Source organism: Anas acuta, chromosome 1, assembly GCF_963932015.1.
Source record: "Anas acuta chromosome 1, bAnaAcu1.1, whole genome shotgun sequence".
NCBI lineage: Eukaryota > Metazoa > Chordata > Aves > Anseriformes > Anatidae > Anas > Anas acuta.
The window spans coordinates 130846702-130858810 of NC_088979.1; the positions used below are offsets into that span (position 1 = coordinate 130846702).

At 42.4% G+C, this 12109-nt stretch overlaps 1 protein-coding gene across 1 annotated transcript in view; it reads left to right on the top strand.

The window, feature by feature from the left end:
* The window catches only part of BMAL2 (basic helix-loop-helix ARNT like 2), a 56732-nt gene extending 49825 nt beyond the window's left edge, over positions 1 to 6907 (top strand). Inside the window, exon 18 of the transcript XR_011089053.1 lies at positions 99 to 6907. The gene's annotated coding sequence lies outside the window, so the exon portion shown is untranslated. The remainder of the gene's footprint in view (positions 1 to 98) is intronic.
* Positions 6908 to 12109: the final 5202 nt, after the last annotated feature.

A 12109-nucleotide genomic window follows, 5' to 3' on the forward strand; every position in this document is an offset into this window, starting at 1 on the left:
AATAAATGCCTCTTAAGAATCAGGTTATTCCATTTACTACTTCAGTGGATAGTTTTCAAACTTCAGCTTGGACTTACAATAAATATTTTCTCTTCTAGATCAAAGAAACGTGTCAGGAAGCTTCTGCCTGATTGCCCCCATCTAATGACCAAGGGAAGTCCTGCCACTACGCATGGGCATTGCCAGCCTGGCTTGCTCGCTGGGGTGGTGCCTCGCAGTATTGTTCAGTGGGGACTGTGGCACAGCAGGCAGCAAAGAAAAGGCATGCTGGACATGCAGTGTGCTGGCATTGTGTATTGCTGTAGGTAAGAAAATACACTAGTTTGCTGTCAGACACAAACCAGATGATTTACACCATAAGCGTGTGTGTGGGAGCTTGCTTACCACAGGCTTCATTCTCTTGTTACAGCTAGTTTCATTTGTTCTATAGTGTTCTTTCTGACATGAGTTTGAAACAAAACAAAATTGCCTCTTTCTGAGTCATCCCAGAAATGATGTGTCATAAGTGAATGCTGAATTTCCTGCCTCCTGGACTCGTCTGTTTTTCTGAGCTTAGAAGTTGTACCTTTCCTTTGAATTATTACTGCGATGATCTAAGGAAAGCAAATAGTTTCCTCCATCACATGAACTTTATTTGAGCATGAATTCAATGAATCAGGGTTGGGAAAAAACAAACAAACAAATAGCAAAAAAAAGCACCGTGTTTCTTACTTGTTGTTGTTTTCTTGCTGTGTGATCCTCTCTGGGATCTAAAAGCCATCCATATGCCGAGCCTGACCCCCAGCATGTATACGCTGGCATAGCCACATAAAATCACTGCGATGACACTGTCTTCCTCAGCATCTGGCCTAATATGTCAGCATGTGGATATGTGATCTAACAGACAAAGATACAGAGCCAGTGAATGCACTGATGCACAAGCAGCAGAACAGGTAATTTTACATGAAGTTTGTGCTAGCTTAGGCTCAAAAATGTTCCCTCCAGATCTGCCTTCTTTGGCTGCTAATGCTTGCTTTAAATACCATTCTGTGCTGTTTTGGCATTTCCCCCACCCCTTCATAGACAGAGCTTGTCTATGGAGCTGAACGGGCATTTTTGGGAAGTGGGAGTATTTAAGCAGATAGACAGAGAAGCTGCGGGGCACCAACAAATAAATGATACCAGCCCTCACTAAACATAATGCAGATGCAAGTTTCAGCAGTCAAAGAGATTTACTTGCTCCTGCTGCTCCAACAGGGGATATACCTCCACAAGACCATGACATAGCTCTGTTGTGTCCTGTTCTTGCCTCCACAAGATGCTTACGTTTCAAACAGAAAGCAAGTATCTGCAACAGGTTAAAGCAAGAGATGGAAGATAAAGACAAGGATAAAATAACTGGAGATTACCATGCTTAACATGGCATTTTCCAAATAGGTCAGAATAGTGAAGGCAAAGGGTTTAGAGTGTGTCTGTAGCTAACATGTGCTGTCTCTTTCCTACAAAATAATTGAGTGCTCAGCTGGGCTTCTCCCCACAGACCTTGCAGCTGTGGAAGGCTATCAGGCAGTGGTAGGTATGTCATGCCTGGAGAATCAGCTGTGTAATCTGGCCATCTGGGACTCCAAAACCCACAGTCCCTTGACATACTCCTTTTATAGGTCAGTGATTTAGACAGCTGGAAGGTTTGATGGTCTCCATGTCATCAGTGAAACTTTGTTTCCTCGTGTAATGCCCCACCTCGTTCCCTGGTGGTCTTTGCATCAGGTTACCTGGTGAGCAATTGGCAGGTTTTTGCTATGAGTCTTAATCTACTGGAAGAGATTACTGCTCCAGGTGCTGCTAGTTAAGTGTCCTGCCTCTGCCATTTCATGTCCCAAAACATCTCTTCTTGCTGAGGATTTGTTTCTGGGTTGTGTTCACAATGACACTATCCTCACCTCGCTCCCTCTCTTCATGCTGCTTACTGGAAGAGCTGCTGGCTTGCCTGGGCTGTGTGAGAGACAATGGAGCACATAGGAAAACATTTCCCGTAGCATCTGTTGGAGTCACTAGAAATGGCATGTGTCCGTCTGAGATGCACGTGAGCACAATGTCTCCTGTTTTGGAAGTGTCCTAAGTCTTGTTCTCCCCGTTCATTTCCTGCTGGGCTCTCTCTTCTCAGTCTCATGCTCCCATGTAGCAATAGGTGGTGGAGTCGCATTTAATTATTTTCATAATAATATTTTATTGATGTTGGAAGCTCAAGTCATTGTTAACAGAGATTGTTTTCACCTGTGAGATTCCAAAAGGCATTGTCAGGTGTGCCCAACTCTCAAGCTAGCTGCTTCCCCACTGAAAGCAAATTCCAGGTTAAATAAACCCTGAAACTTTCCAAAACCCACCATGTTTTGGAAATGCCATATATGTGCTCTCAGTTGGATAAGACAAAATTTTTTGCAACTGTATGAAACTCGTCTTGGTTGAAGTCACTGGGGAGCTGTGTCAGTCTCCCAGTATGCCTTTGATGTGTGATTCCCAGTTAATGTGGGAGCAATCACTTGCATAATTTTTATGAAAAGCAGGAGCACAGCTTGCCTTAATGTTCTTCTATATGTAAAATAAGACATATTTAATTTAAAAATACCATCACATACATGTACATAATGCAGCTTTGGTAGCTGACAGCCTAAACTGATTACTGTAGGCAATAGAGATCCTGTGGGCTGAATGTGGAATGGAGGGCATGAAAGGCCTATGACTTTTAGGTCTTTTTTTTTTTTTTTTTCATCATACTTTATCATTAGAAATGCATCACAGATTTTTTTCTACCTTACTAATATGCTCTGGTAATCTCCTGTGGACAGGAGCTTCCTGCACCGTTTGACAAAATTGTCAGTAACTTTCTTGTATGTTAAAGGCAGTTCATTATTAAATGCTAAATTATATCCTTACAGCACATAGTGGGGAGGATACATGGTGCTGGACTGGAGAATTATAAGCAGAGCTGCTGGCTTCTCCTGATGATTTCCAGCCTTGGCAAAAACCTGGCTGAAGTTGCTTAAATTGCTTGCTTTTGCTTGGCTTCACAGTTAATGTGGCAGGAGGGTTGGCCAGGGGAAAGCCTCTGTGGCCCTGGTGATGCTTTCCCCTAGGGAAGTTCTTGCAGCACACCTTGGGTAGAAAATGGACCCCAAAACAGCTACTGACTGAAACCCTGCTCAGCCCCATTCAGAGGTTCGGGTCAGTCTGCTGGTGCCACCTCACCAGCAACGTGCAGCGTGTCCCCAGCTGGCAAGAGATCCCTGCTGGGAGGGAAAGTGGAAGCACTGGTTGGTGAGTGAAGAAAGAAAGAGAGATGACAGCCACCATGGCAGGAACGGGGCCTGGGGCTTTGCAGGGGAGGTGGCACTCCTGAAACCTTCCCTAGTGTCCTCCCAGGTACCTACAGTGGCAATCACAAGCACCAAGTAGCATCAAGGGGGCTTTGCCCCATGCTAGCCATTCCTGCCCTGGGGCCACCTTTTCAGCAGTGTCGGTGCAACATCTGTGGTGGCCTCCAGGCAATGCTTTGGCAACAAGCTGTGACTCCAGTGGGCTGGCAAGCCTTGGCCCAGTCATGCTTGGCTTAGCCTCCTGCCTGGGGGCACCAGCAGGTCTCACTTCCCAGGCCCCACATCTTTGGGTGCTATTTTGGCAGTGTCCTCAGGCCCTGGCCTGGTGGTGCTATGGGGTGGTTGTGCCCCTTCCCAGCCTTGTCCCAGTTCATGCTCCACTCCAGGGCTGGGGGGGGGGGGTGGTCTCAGGAGCTTTAAGCTGCTCCTTAAATTAATTTTCAGGCTCACTTGAGTGGAAAGTTTTGTTTCTTTTTATTGTTGTTTGGTGGGGCCTGGTGGTCAGCAAGTGCTCTGAGGAAGCTGTGTGGGTGGTACGCAGGCCCTGGGTGCTCCTGGGCCCTCAGGCACTGCCATACATGCTGACGTTGTATCTTGTTAATTTACTTACACTACACCTGCTCCAGGGCATGTGGAGCATTGTGCCATGCCTCTTTGCCCTGTCTGTCTGAGGGGTTTGGGCTGCTGCGGAAAGTGCATTGCTGTGAATTCAGCACATCATGCAGAAATGTTGTTTAAGAGCTTATATATGTGTGTATTTATTTCATGTATATCATTCTCTCCTAACAAAGGTACTATTATTTACCCGTGTATGGGTCCTTAGACTAAAAATAAGCATGGGCTGCAGGAGGTAAGGGAAGAGAACCGGCTTGAAGCCAGTGTGCCAAGACCAGTGCAAGGTAAATCAAGCTCAGCCTTGTGTTAGAAGAGGCCCACTTTGTCAAAGAAAGACATTTACCCATCTCATGCAAGAATGAGAATACTATTTACTTGGTGGGTCATTGTCTCACATCTGCAGCATTTGCATGCAGGGATGTAAAAGAAGTGCTGCCAAGCAGCCTGCTGGGTGCCTGTGTACTGCTGCTGCAGCTCACAACTCAGTTCTCAGTGCACACCTGTGTTCAAAACTGCTTTCTCCTTTAGTATTTACAGCTAACCATGCGGTTAAAACATGCCATCCACAGGAGAAACAATTAACAATGCAAAGCTCATCGTAGTGTATTATTCATAAAACCTGAGTCATTCAGATGGATCATTTGCAGTTAGTGAACTTAAAGTGATTACTTCTTAGCATATTGTCTGTCAAAGCATGGGGACTGAGAGAGGTGATGCTTTTGTTCCTCATCTTCATTCACAACTTTTTGGGTTTTAGTTCCCTGTTAGTTTCTTGGCTTTGAACATTTTGCTATTTTTATTTCAGATTATTCAACTTGTTCAGCTCCAATATTCTTTCTGCACATACAGAAAAATCGTTGTTATCAAAATCTGGTTCAGTTCAGCCAACTCTTGTTCCAGATGTTCAGATAGTAATTCCATCACTTCAGAGATTTTATGTTCTTTTAAAACTTTAACAGCAAATGCTTATGGTTTTCACCTTAGATCTTATTTAATTCATCTTTAAAAATATATTGTTTTAATAGCCAATGTAAGAATTTTACACTTGATTTTAAATAAGCTTATGTTTGAAGTAGGATATTGAATTACTAATGAGTCCAGTTTAAGCGTTTACATATGCATATGTAAAAGCATATGCATGTACTTTAAAAGAAAACAAGATTTTTCATTACCATTTAGCCTGAAGTCCTGGTTTCCAGAGATTAAGGGGGACATTTATGTTTGCAAAACACCTACCAAAAGATAATGGATACTTCTGACTTGTGCTTTATCTTAAATGTGAAAACATAATTCCTCAGATGCCTGAGATGGATTGAAGCTTCTTTTGAATGTTCCTTGTATGTGTTTTGTATATAAGTTAAAGACCTCAAATCTGAACTTTTTGACATTTTTGATTGAATTTTAAGGTGGTGTATGTATAGATATAGCACTGCTGTACACAGTTTTACAAGAAGCCATATCAGGAGGGGGAACTGGAGAGTAAGTTATTTGGAAATACTTAAGGGGTTCTCTGCTGAACCCAGAATTAGCAGAAATCATCTGCAGATGTTAAGAAGAAACAAGAATAGCTTTGATCACTTAAATTTGAAACTTCCTTTGAGAACAGTTTTAAGATAAAGTAGTTATTTTAGGAACTAAAGACATTGTTATAGAAAATGGACATAAGTATTCTCATTGAAACAGATTTTTTTGCATCCAGTTACCTGAATTAAAAAAGAAATGCCTCTTTAAAGATGTTCATATAAGATTTTGGCACAGAGAGCCCCACAGCAGGGCTGCTGATGCTGAATCTGAGCCCTGACGCCTGTGCATTAGCAAATTGTGCATTAATGAGCTGATGGAGTAGTAAGATCATTTTGTAGGATGGTGTTTAACCAACCAGAAGCAACAGCCGCAGGTATTTTCGTGAAGCCAAACTGACAGAGGAGGTATGCCTTTCACCTTCAGAAAGATTAGACTGTGAGTATATTAATCTTGTCTGAGACACACATTGGCTTATCCAGCCTTATTTTGTTTTGCTGTGCTCACCCATTTTCTTTCCCTTACATTTTCTTTTCCACATATTTAGCCTTTCATCATTCACCAACTGGCTCAATTCTGCAACTCCCATTCTCTGTCCATCTGTTGTGGTGAAGGATCTGCAATGGCAGAAGCAGACCAAAAAGGCATGAAGATCCACCTCAAGAAGAAGGAGTGACCCCATGGCCTGATAGTGCTTCTGAGCTGTTTTGCTTGCCAATATGCCCTCATACTAGCACAGACTTTTCTTCCCGTCATTCAGCACTGCTTTCACCGGTCTGAAAGGTGAACACACATTTGCATATTCCCATGAAATAACTCCATGTTTATATTCTAATTTTAACATTAATTTATTTGGCTCCTGATCTTGGAATATTTAATTTCATGAAAATCCTCAATATTCATCTCATTATCCGAACGACGTTGCTCTGTTTCTCTAAATGTCAAAACCAATGCTTTGTCTGGGATGGAAGCTAAAACATCTAACCAGCTTTAATGGAGACATTGTTGAATAAATGCAGTCTGAAAAAGCATTTTGACATCTAGATTTAAATTGTCTGTACAGCAACTTTAGTAAGATATCCAGATACTTTTGTAATCAGAAAAAACAACTACTTCTCCTGTTAACCAGCAGATAATTGAAGTTGTGTTCATCATGCACACCCTTTGTCAAGAAAGAAGAAGTCTGGTTTTAATTCCCCCCATTGTCTTGTGAATGGTACTCCCGTGGTTTATTTTAGGTAAATAATGTAATGGGCTAGGTGAAGTCCTAGTTATAAGCTCTTCATATCAACCATATTAACTCAGATATGACTTACTTCCCACTTAAACAAAATCCATTTGTCTCTTCTGTTCCTTACCCTTAATACAAAAAGACAGGACTCACAAGTGATGTGGAGAATAAAGATCATTTTGATGTTTTTTTTTTTTTTTTTCTAACATAAAAAAATAGGAATCCTTCACAAACGAAAGCTTTATTCTCCCACTTCCTAAGGTGCAAATTCTCTGGAAAGAGAGAGAGAGAGACTAAAAAAGAGAGTAGCTGAACTGATTATCACCACCTTCTTGTGCTCCTCCTGAGCTGTGTTTTCCATGTTTCTCTTTTCTTTCTTTCAGAATAAAATAATCCCTGTTATGGTTGTCTGTCACTTTGCTCAGAGCAAGGCAAGCATCACTTTGACTGATGCAGTAAGACATCTTGGTTACAATCCTAGTCAGCTCATAAGACTTTCCTTACCACCTCCCATTTCTCTAGACCAGAAGGTTTTAGTAACTTTGTGTGATTAACTTGTGTGCTGCTTGATACCTGCAAGCATCCCTTCCCACCCTGTGTGTTGATCGTGAATCAGCCTCACAGCCTGTTGCAGTTTCCCACGCTTGTGAGTCACCAACAAAATACGTTTTGCCAGAGAAGTCAGTCCAGGAACAAGCACGGTTCATGTACCTCAGACTCTTAGAAATGGGAAGCAAACGCAGTTCCTGTTCTCATTGAGGCAGGATACCGTTGCCTTCCCCCGAGGCCCTTGTGGCCCTAGTATGTAAGGAATATCTGAACCTGCCTTGTTTTCCTCTTTTGAAGGTCAGCCCTGTGGTTAAAGCAGGAGCCTAGAGGCCAGCTGATCGGGCTGGCTTTGACACTGAGTCACTGTGAGATCTTGAGCAAGTCACTACAGTTATGTCTACAGCGTGCCAGGCAGAGATATCTGTGACTCCAGAGCTGGGTCAGGCCCTGCACACTGGCTGCCTTTGCCAGCTGTTAACAGGGTGAGTAAGCCCAGGGACCAGACAGTTGTGAGCACAACTCGGCTCCCCCATGTTGTGCCTACATACCACCATGCTCAAAGGTCTCTGTATGGTGTTATACTGCAAACCTGGATATATCCTGCACCCGTTTATCCCTCGTTTTCTTCCTTGGTGATACAGAGAGAATAACTTCTGTATGGTAAGATGAGTATTTTCAGATTCTCTTAAAAAACACTTTTTTGCTGTACTAGTGCTTTATCTGCTGAAGAGCCCAGCTAAAAGGATTTGGGGTATAGCTATAAGCCTGATTTTAGCAGAACTATGAAAAGACTACATGCAGGAGCACCAGTGGTGTGATATAGAAGCTGATGCTGAGAACAAACTGGACCAAAGGATGTGTTTGATGAGTACCTGGGAAACTTAGAAAAAAAAATAAGGTGGCTGTATTCATGCATTTCCCTGGGGAATGGGAATGAGGAGGTAATTATGAAAGGAACTAATGGGTAATAATATCTGTATGCAAACAGTGCTAGGCAAAATGGATAATCACGAGTTCAGAATTAGTAGGAAATGAATAGTGAAAATTATCCTAAAGGTCAGGGCACAGAAGCTTAAGTGTAGGATGTCACCCCCAGCCAGGCATAGCTGAAGGGCAGTGGTGCGGTCAGATGTGAACAACAGTGTACAACGAATGGACTTGCCCTTGCCTAGAAGAAAAGCCTTCCTCAGATTAGGCAGATGTTACAAGTTGAATCTCTTGGAGGGCTTTCAGTAGGCACTGGGAGAAAAGAGTGCTGTTCATTGTGTCCTTCTGGGTCCACCATGCCTGCTTTTCCCTGATAACATTGTGTAGTACTTAGGGACTCAGGTGTTTGCCTTGCTGGTGTTGTTGCATCGTGCAAGCTGTGTGTGTGTGTGTGTGTGTGTGTGTGTGTGTGTGTGTGTGTAGTATTAAAGTGGAGGGGTGTTTATTTGGCACATTCCACCAATAGGTCTACCAGTAAAAGTTAGCACTGCTACCTCTATGTTTTTCTTGACTACTGTCACACCACTTTGTTATGGAATGTTTTTTCCTGTGTCTGAAGATAAAAACTCCAAATACCCAAAGGGATATGTTCTTTGGAGTGTTCTTCTGACTATTTGGAGTGTTCTTCTGACTTTTCTTGATTGAGTGAGTATGTTTACTGGGTATATTGGAAATCAGTTACTGAATGTAAGTAATTATCTTCTGATACAGAAAGAGAGAATTGCTACAAGAATTGCATGGGCATCAACCCAAAGAGTACTTGAGCCCAGTAAAGCTACATCTATAGCTACATGAGCCAGCAGGAGACCTCCATAGAAAGAAAAAATGTTTTGTAGGCCAGCAGAAATTAAAGAACATAAAACGTACTTTAGAACTGCGGTTTTTCCTTTTCTGTTTTTAATGATTGCTATCATCCAAAATAACAGAAAGACAAAGCCCATCTGAACCACCATCTGAGGTTGTCTCTTGCTCATGTTCTACATAGAATGACCATCTTCTCCCCATTATTATTTTTTGTAATTCTCAGACATGGCCTGACACTTCTCTTATGTTCTCCTCAGTGTTCAGGCTGAAGAAGTTTTCCTGCAGCCAATTACTTTTGCACCCACATAGATGTGTAAAGTTTTATGGAAAGCTTTCGTGCCCAGTTGAAAAAAAAAAAAAAAAAGACTTTGCTTTTTCCTGCTAATACTTCAGGGGCTAACTGTACAAGCTTCCCAGGTAAAATATGCAAAGCTAGTTATCTCAATAGTCTGGTGATGGCCACAATTCCATGACTGAAACAATCCCATACACAGGAGCAGATCGGTCATTTCTTAAGTGGTCTTCCTTCTGGGAGATTTAAACTACAAAAATGTCTTTATTCGTGTCTTCATGTCTTTCTGGCCAGCCCAGCAGAGCCAAGGCAGCATCCCTTCTGTGAGTTCAGCAGTCTGTTCAGTGTGCGAGGCTTTTCTTACAGCGTTTTCAAAAGCCTAGCTGCAGGCAGAGGCAGCAATGGGACAGCCAATGTCAGAAGTCTGATAGTTTTAGGGGGGTACAGTTCTGGGGGCATTTTGTACCAGGGCTGCTGTGGAGTAAGTCAATGCTATTGGCACTGAACCTTCTCTCCTCCTCTCCTTTTTAGGAAGGGTTTATACAGGAATTTAAACATAAGGAGGAAAGTTAAATTATTGATTTGACAGCTAGAAACTGTTTGTACACTGCTTTGTCCCAGGACTGAACATAATATCATACATAAGCTTGAGGTTTTGGCTCAGACAATTAGCTCTGTGATAGTTAAGTGTTTAATAGCCAGGATACTAAAGGTAACTGAAAGCCAGGACAGCTCTGACAGCAGAGCTATGATAGCTGGTCAGAAAGCAAACATTCCCAACATAGATGCAGATTCTAACAGTAAAACAGTTTTTGCTGAGTGGGCAATTTCCAGCTTTCTTGAGTGAAATAAGCTACCTTGACGGTTCTCCCTGCTTATCCTCACGTCTGCACAAGGTGCTGTTGCTGGCACCGCTCTGCCACTGATGGGCCTGATCCCATCACAGCTCCGGCTGACATGGCCATGTAGAAGCAGAGACCTGACCCGAGCCCACCCTGGCTCAGCTTCAGGGTTAACACCCATCTGTGAACAGAGGGAGCGACTCACCGAAACTGCTTTTTAAGCTCTCCTGAAATGAAAGCACATGCATAGTCTAGGTGTGAAATCATCACCCATGTGGAAGAAGATCCCTCAGCTCTTCTAGCTGTTGTGTTTTAGGAAGTGGTTTAGGTCTAAACGTAAGACTTCTGGGCCCCGGAAAGCTGCTGAATTTTTAAATAAAATGAAATAGAATTGGCTACAGTGTACATGGACTGTTGTTGTATTTAGGAGCTCTGCCCATGAGGAAGCACTGATATGGAGATATGGGGCTAATGACTATTGTGCTGCTGAAGACTTCCAGGTGAGAGCAAAACTGAAACGTGGATCACTAGAAGTCATCAACACTCCCAATTAACCAGCATGAGTCACTTAAACTGTAAAATGAGATAGTGATGCCTGTGAGTGTTGCAAGGATAACCACATTAAAAACTTTAAATTTTAAAAATTTAAACTTTAAAATTTTAAAAATTTTTAAAAAACAACAAAAATGTTTATCATTCAGGAGGAAAGTTGAAGCAGAAACACAGAGTAGATACGCCACAGATTTAATAAGAGTGCCATTAATGGCTGTTTTGCAATGGGTTTAATCTGCTTTTGCAGTTGCCGCTGGTGGATGGTACGGTCCTGCTTGTGCCCCTGCCCCTACACTCCAAATGCCTGCTTTGCAGCAGGGATGTTGGGGGCCTGATCCAACTGAAAAAGTAATTTTTTCACTCATTCAGAGCAACCCAACCCAACTGGGTGGTTCCTGTGAGACTGGCAACCTGATGAGGGGACAGAGTGATGCCCAGTTGGATGGTCAGGCAGTGCTGGAGCAGCTTACATGTGAACCCATGTCCCTCACTGTACAATGCTGTCAATGCATAAGACTCCTAGCACTGCATTCAAAAGGCAGTGTAAGTCAGTATCTGTTGTACCTTCAAAATGCCTCTGCAGCTTTTGAAATACTGGGCTTAACACTATTTATTGATTTGCAACCACAGTAAGTGAGGGAAAAGATCTTTCCCTTCACCTGCTCAAGCAATGAAAAATGTTAGAAAACACTGATTTGTCATGACCTCCCACAGCCTTCACAGGAGGGACTTCTGAGATGCTTGCATTCTCAGATACCACATTTTCACAAAGGTAGAGAAAATCAACCTTTTCTTGCAAACCAGCCTCAAGCAAAAAAGGCTAAACTATTTTGGGAGATGAGAGATAAGCATGCTAGAAAGTCTTATCAGAGATGTGTCTTAACCTGCAAAGATACTTTCTTTGATGCAAACAGTTGTTTGAAACATTCTGTCAGCTCAGATTTGCTTTCAGATGAATCTCACTTGTATGCCATCCTAATGAAGCTCTTCTGAATTACTTTAGTAAGAACCCTCACTTTCTGAATTAAAGTGTTAAAAAAAAAAAAAAGAGAGAAAGAAAAAAAAAAAAAAAAAAAAAAGAGGAGTTACCAGAAATGAATAGTTGACCCAGAAGACTGACTGACAAGCATGGAGATCAACAGTTGTTTCAACAGCTTGCTATGGTGCAAGTGAACACCAGTCATCTTCAGAGGGACAAAACATGGAGAGCTGGACCCAGGAGTCCGGCACTAGTATGTAGCCAACAGCAAGGTGCAGAGCAAAACAGTAACACTGATGGTTTCAATGAAGGTTTGAGAAAATGGGCAAAAAGACCAGCTGTAGAATGTGATACAGCAATGTCAAAAACTGTAGTTAGCCACCG